The sequence below is a fragment of the Miscanthus floridulus genome, chromosome 15 (assembly GCF_019320115.1).
Source record: "Miscanthus floridulus cultivar M001 chromosome 15, ASM1932011v1, whole genome shotgun sequence".
Taxonomy (NCBI): domain Eukaryota; kingdom Viridiplantae; phylum Streptophyta; class Magnoliopsida; order Poales; family Poaceae; genus Miscanthus; species Miscanthus floridulus.
Window position 1 is genome coordinate 65,324,265 of NC_089594.1, and position 7,860 is coordinate 65,332,124.

Sequence of the window (7,860 nt, forward strand, 5' to 3'; positions counted from 1 at the left end):
CAAACACACATACAATCATAAAATAAAAGGACGTTCCTCGACTCCTCTAGCCACTCCATTGGGACGATGTCTCGACGAGATAGGGCCACAATGCAGTCAATGCGCAAACGCTGGTCGTGGCAAGGCACCGGTGCTTGATGAGCTTACTAACGCGGACGAGGCCACCTGTGACTGTGAAAGCTTCTACCGGTAGGCTATCAGCAGCGGGTGCGCGGTGGAGGTGGTCGCGGCTGTTGCTTCCACGACGCCGCGTCACCATGAGCACGCGGCGTTGGGTCCCGGGCGGTGCTGCTCCGCGGTGGTACAGCAACACATGACGGTGCCCATGGCGGCGGTTTGGTCCGTGGTGCGGCGGTTCGACCAGCCGCAACCAAGCAGTTCGTGCGCAGCTGCATGCTGCTGGTAGGCGACGGCGGTGTGGGCAAGGTGCGCATCATGTACGGCGTCTAGCCACGAGCGCCTCGACATCCTGGACGACGACTCGACGAGAGCCACGTCCTCAGCATCTCGGTCGTCAGTAGCGAGCACCGGCTCCAGAACTATCTCTCCGTGCACCACCGTCCACCCGTCTCCTGCCACGCCCGACGCCACCACCGCCGTCGTGGAGTCCTACATGGTGTGTAGGACGTGGCGCCGGGCAACACTCCCGAAGACACCCGCGTGCTCGTCGACACCATCATCAAGTGCTACTAACAGTCTCCATGAGCAAAGTGGGGAGCCAAACCAACGCCGCTGGCGCTGGGACTTGGAGGGAGGAGGGCTGTGATCTGGATTTAGATTTTCTTTTGAGATGTGGAACTCAGCTTTGACCTTTGAGAGGGAGGAAGAGAAGAGACGTGAGACAGAAGGGACGGAGCACTGGTTGCACATTTGGCCCCGTTCGGCTTACCTCATATTCAACTTGTTTAATTTTTTTTTTAGCCGGAACAGTATTTTTCTTTCACAATAATTCAGCCAGAACATTGTTTTCTAGTCAGTTCCAGCCAAAATTCTGCCAGCCGAATGGGGCTAAGATCATTAAATTAAATGCCCTATTCATTTGGCTGATAAGCCATGGCTAAAAATACTGTTAGCTGATTTGTTGCGAGAGAAAAATACTGTTTATTAAAAAAAAATAGCTTATAAGCGGAGCGAAACAGGACGAAAGTTGAGGGCGGCGTGGTTCAGTTGTACTCGAGGCCTCAGCGGAGGGAAAAAATTGGGTACAGCCTCCTGCGCCGGCGTCTTGATGCAGGCCCATTCGGATGAATGCCGCGTGGAACCGTGGAGTCTCCGTCGATGAGCGTTTGGTGTTTTTCAAAAGAAAAAAGAATACCTCATGCACAGACCCACAAACTCACAACGTCGGCATAAAAGCAAACAACTGAGATGCTATAGAAAAAACAATTTTTTAAAAAAAAACTGATTGTCTTCGTTCCGTGTACTAAAAATTTGGAATAAAAAATCATAATTTATATGATGTGAGCACCAAAAAAAGACTTAGTCCATGTTCATAAAAGGAGTCATTTTGACAAGACTTGGGTGAAACATTAGGAATATAATTATAAATAACTTTTAAGTTGTTGAGTTTAAAAATATGAAAACTATATGAATAGATTTATCGTGAAAAATACTTTCATAAAAATATACATATATCACTTTTCAATAAATATTTTTATCTATACCTAATATTAAGGAGCCCAAATTTAGAACAACAAGCATTTAGCGATGATTGATGCGAAGTCTAATTCCAATACTCATTGGGTCACGTCATTCCTATCTTAAGATTCACGACCAGCGCTCATAAAAATTCTAACAACTCGCGTCAAGCAATGGTATTGGTATAGAGTCTCATTCATATACGTATTGGAATCCGTTATGCTAAGATCTTGTTTCTTCCGGAAATATAATACAAGATCAATAGTTCCTCGAAGGTACCTAAGAATTCTTTTTAAACCAGTCCAATGCCTTTTGGTTGGTGCTGAACTGAACCTTGCCAATAGGTTAACAGCAAATGCACTATCTGGCAAAAAAGTATGAACTAAAAACTAAGTGAGGTATGTAGTCTATCCAACCAGGTGGATAGTTGTTCAACGAAATGGGATTTCGTGTGGACCGGTCCATCCGTCTTCTTAGAGTCTGTGATTAGCAAAGAGTATGTAGCTCTCAACATCGAGCACTTGGCGTTCGCTGTCAGGAGGCCTTGTGTGCAAAAGGCTGTTAATTGGCCTCTTTCTTGTAAAAAAAATGAATTCGTATTTTGTTGAAAATAGCAAGCTAGCTAGTACTTGCTTAGGGCCTGTTTGGTTTGCACCTGCTTAAGTTTAGTCATCTAAACCAGCTCCTAAACTTTAGTCACCCCGTATTTGGTTTGGTAGACTAAAAGAGACTAAAAGAGGCATTTTAGTCCCTTTTAGTCAGGGTGTTTGGCTCCAAAGTACTAAAAGATGAGGCATTCTTACTAAAAGGTGAGGTTTAGTCCCATTTAGCAACATTTGCGTGACTAGTTGGCTAAAACCCATTTAGTCCCATTTAATTAAAGTGTTTGGATAAAAAGTGACTAGATAGGACTAAATAAGACTAGATTTAAAGGTGAAGGAGTGAATCAAACACCCCCCCTTAACCAAATTGGCACAAGTTGTTTCACATTTTTTTTCTACGACACTTGGATGTTTTGCTCTCTCGTAGTTTGCTTCAAACGGCGGCTAGTATCATGGAGTATCGTTGTACCGGATTCCCGGTAGACGAAAAAAACGTTGTGATGATATACGGCCGCCGCCGTAGGAGTACTTACGTATCCAACACCACAGGAAACAGAGGCGCATTGGATCCGGAAGCCAATGCATTTGAGGATAGCGTAACGGGTAGCCCCACCGTTGGGCCGGCAACTCCGCCGTGGCGACGCGACTGGCACTGGCAGTGGGCCCCGGCTGGCGGGCCCGGACAGGTCAACGTTGGCAGGCCGCCCTGCGCACGGGTGGGGGAGGGAGTGGGGGACACGGGGCCGTGGGGCCGTGGGGCCCCGCCGCCAGTCAGTGTGCTTGTGCCAGCGACGGACCTCCTCGCTCCTCCGCTTTGCCGTGCTGTGCTGACGATGGATCATCACTGCCGTCCTCTCAACTCCGGTTTTATTATATTATCTGGCCGATCATATCGGTGGAAGCTAGGTAGCATAATAAATAATATACTCCCCTGTTTCTAAATATTTGTTATTTTTATTTTTCAAGAAACAAGTTTGACTAAATATATATTAAAATATATTAGTATTTATGGTATATAATTAATATCATTGAAAAGATATTTAATTCTAGTTTTTTAATAAATTTATTTAGAGATATAAATATTATACGTATTTTTTATAAATCAAGTTAAATCTATGACACATAGTAAACAACGATAGTTATTTTGGGACCGACGTACAAGTAATGGCGGGGTCGGGGACATGACATTAGCAGACACGAAGGCGTGTGCGCATGCACGCCTGGTCTGCCGTAGGAGGAGTAGTACGTGACATGACACCACGTCGGTCCTGAACGACAGATGATTATTGATTCCTTGCGCCGGCCAATCGTAAGCGCCCCTCAGTACGAGTGAAGGAGGGTCGCGGTCGCGCCGTCATGTCTTGGCTCCTGTGTGTGCGTGTGCCCGTGTGCGTCGATGATGGACGACATTGGAATGGCCATGGCATGGCGCGTGGTCTAGTTTAGTTCCTCCTAAAAATTTATATTCTATCCTAATTTTTGATATATACGTAAAGTATTAGATATAAACTAAAAATAACTAATTATATAGATCGTAACTACTTTGCGAGACAAATATTTTAAGCCTAATTAATTCATAATTTGATAATATGATGTTATAGTAACACATGCAAATGATGAATTAATTATACTTAATAAATTTGTTATTGTCTGTAATTTATTTTTTTTATTAACACCTGCATCCAATTTGACAGGCCGCATGTCTGCCGCTCCTGGCGTGCCATCAGCATCCAGCACGCACGTACGACTCGCGTCTACTAGTTTTTTCGTTCCGCGCCGGCGCATCGCATCGCATCGATTGGATCGCTGCATGCCTTCGGTTGCTGGGGACCTGGACTGGAATGGATTCCTGGTCGGCGTGGCGGCTTCGTTCCTCGAGTCCTTGTACCTGTACGTCAACGCAAGCTCCTGCCCCGCCGTACGTGTGTGCCGGTGGGTGCCGCCCGGCGCCCCGGCCCCGGCCCGCCTATGGAGTGCCGCCAGTGACCATCTGCCGGGGCCAGCCCGCGCTCCCCGCCGCCTCGGGGACCGACCGTTAGGTACCTGCCCAACGTCCTCGTCATCGTCCATTAAATAATAATAATAATAATAATAATAATAATAATAATAATAATAATAATAATAATAATAATAATAATAATAACCACCACCGCCACCAACAATAACAATTATTATTTTTACTTAACCTCGTTACCGGTGTCGGCCAGTGTATAAGAGCTAGTACATCCTTTATTTTAAATTATATAAGTCGTTTCGGTTTTTTTAGACCCTCTTGCGTTGCATCTGTACGTTTTCTCGATCAAGGGCCTTTTTACGTGCCAAATGCTGCCTCATCAAACAACTCTAAAATAAACACCGTACTCCCTCCGTATAGGATTTAGAAGTCGTTCTAGCGCAGAAGCAAAGTTGAGGAAAGGAAGTCGTTCTAGCGTAGAAGCAAAGTTTTGGACGACGCTGCCCCGGCATGCGCTCGCTCCTGCTCCCGCGCCGCGCTCGGGCTCCCGCGCCACGTTAATATCTGCTCGCTGCTCGTGCTCGTCCACTCGCCGCTGGCCTGTGACGCTCACCGCTGGCCTCTCGCGCTCACCGCTCATCAGCTCTCGCCTCCCACTCCCGCCGTTCCAAACCATGGAGTTCAAGCCGGAGTCGGAGGAGATGCAGCCTCCGCCGCGCACAAACGCGAAAAAAACAAATCCGAGCGCCATGCACGTGCCAAACAGTGCCATGCAAAATCAAGCCACAGCAAAAAATATGCGTCCGTCGAGTTTCGAACTCAGCTCGCCAACCTCACGCCTCCATGCACTGGCTGTCTTAGCTGCACAAGTTTCTCATATGGAATACGCCCGCAAACGTATTTAATAAGGGCAGATATGGAAAAATACCTCCTAATTAATCACTACTTGGTAAGCACAATCATATCCTAAACGACCTCTAAATCCTATACGGAGGGAGTATATCCCTATATAGAAGAGGAGCCGTTTTTTTATTAGAAAGGTGAAGCCACCTCAACCTGGCTTATCCAACTTCTCTATTGCAAGTCATTTGCAATTAAAAAAAACCAGTCAAACAGAGTCTAAGTGCGGTTAGCATGCAAAGACGAAAATTTGTATTCTTCTCCAAAATATCAATTACGCAAAGAACATTTTTTCTTAATGAATCACGCACCGATCGATGAACAATGATAAAAGTGATCCCCATACTGAATTGTATTGACACTATATTACAATCGGCTTGGAACGCATGATCAAACAACCCCACCGCACTCATATGCTGGCCCAACCCAACCATGTTTGTGGGGGCTTAAATACAGTGTTAATGAACATGAAAAATGATCAGTGTCGTCTAAAGCTAGTAGGAGAGATGCCCTGCGCCCGACCATCGTACATCTGCATTCGTTGGAATGATAGCTAACAGCACAACCTTTCGCTAGCTTCCTTCATGGCACGCTTTGACCAAAGTAATAGCATACCTAGCACTAGTACAATGTGTGGGGGCATTTTGCACTGTATATTCAATTTGGTAATTTTTATATCCAAGTTCGTTTGAATAATTTAAATTTCAAAATACAAGAACTTCTAAGAGGATTCTAGGACTATGACAGTCAAGCGTGTATCGCAGAAGCACACAAGAGACTTTAGATGACCAGTGATTTATTAGCGAGGCAGTGCGGAGAATTGGCAAGTACCTCTCGTCACTTGATAAGTATCTTGGTCAAACATTTATAATTTTTAAATAAATATATAAAGGCATATATAGGTAGAGAACTTAAGATGATGTCCCTGAACTCACAGTGAAAAATACTCTAGTATTATGAAATATTATATATTATGGGAAATCGATAGTCAAAGTGTCATACTAAAGGCCTATTTAGCACGGCTCCTCCTCAAATGCTTCTCCGGAGAAGCCAGAGCGTTTGAGGAGGAGCCACTTTTTGCAGCTCTAACCGCATACCCCAAAACAGCTCTAACTCCTCTACTATATATTTACCAGAAAACAGGTCTTCTGAAGTGTTTGGTATGTCTATAACGAATTGAAACTACTGTATTTTTGTTTTTTTTTTTGTGTGTGATAAATATGCTACTCTTACGTTCCATACTTCCATACAACTGTTTCTTCATAGTAATATATGTGGTACCAGTTCATGTTATCTTCAATTAACCAAGTTTGATGTGAACGAAGGTTCCTCTGCAGCAACAAATAAATACTTCATCTGAAAATGAATTCAATTCTAGCTCTACTATGGGGCTAAAGTTTAGAGGTGTCACATCGGATGTCACATGGGTGTCACATCGAGTGTTCGGATAGTAATAATAAAACAAATTACACAAGTTCTCAGTAATCCACGAGACGAATGTATTAAGCCTAATTAATCCGTCATTAGCACATGTTTACCGTAGCACCACATTGTCAAATTATGGACTAATTAGATTTAAAAAATTCATCTCACAAATTAGTCTCAATCTGTGTATTTAGTTTCGCAATTAGTCTATATTTAATACTCTATACATATGTCCAAACATTTGATGCGACATGGCCTCAAGTTTAAGAGGGGGAAATAAACAAGGCCTAACCTATATATTTAAAGTTCAATCAGAATCGTAGAAAATTGCACTGATATTTGTGACATATATACTACGGAGATATATTTTATAATAAATTTAATTAATTGGTTCGATATGATAAATATCGATACTTGTTAGTCAAACTTAGATCGCGAGCAAGCCAACATATTATATCAGTGCTGACGTGGGTGCTGACCGGGTCGGTGGATGGACCGAGACCGACTGATCGTCTCCTGCGGCTGCTGCGTGCTTCTGCTGACCCAACACCACCTTGCATTACATTGGTTGGCGTTGCCTTCTTCCTCCTCTCGGTCTTGCGGTCGATGTGGTCAAAAGACCCTTTTTATATGCTGATTTCAGCCAAAAGAAGAGCATCTTGAGGCGGCGGCGGCCTTGCACTGAGGTGCAATGACTTTTCGAGATCAAAACATATACTACCAATTCAATACAATAGCTCAGTCAAACCAAGCAACACACAGCGAGTCTGCCGTGGAGGTTAATAGTACAGTTTCCTGTGAAAAAAAAAATGAAGATTAATGATGCCATATGCATGACCTGCTGCGAGCCGTAATATAATCAAATCATCAATCTGAGGTGTTCTTATGGCGTTCAGGGGGTTGGTAGAAATTATTTTTTAACGCAACTGGCAAGAGATCTATCTTTCAATAATTAAGTTGGAAAAAGAGTTGGTCCAGTTTATTCAAGAAAAATCAGGCCCAAAAACCTTACACCTGCATGGTTATTTTAAGATAGACCATAAAAACCCTAACATCAGCTGTATGGCCGAAACGGCTAACCCTAGCTCCAGCAGCTGCAAGTTATCGTTGCAGAGCTCAAAACACAGTCAAGCATCTCTAACTTCTTGCAATGGACCGAAGCCCAAGCCTCAAAGTCACACACACACACATGCAAGGAAAACTAAACCTGCCCTAAATAGGTTGTTGAACATCATTGTTGCCGAGCTATGGCAATCCGCCAATCCCCACTACACACAGCAGCTCCGACTTCGCCACAGCGCACCTAGAAGCTAGAAATTATCCGGACCACAGAAGCTAGAA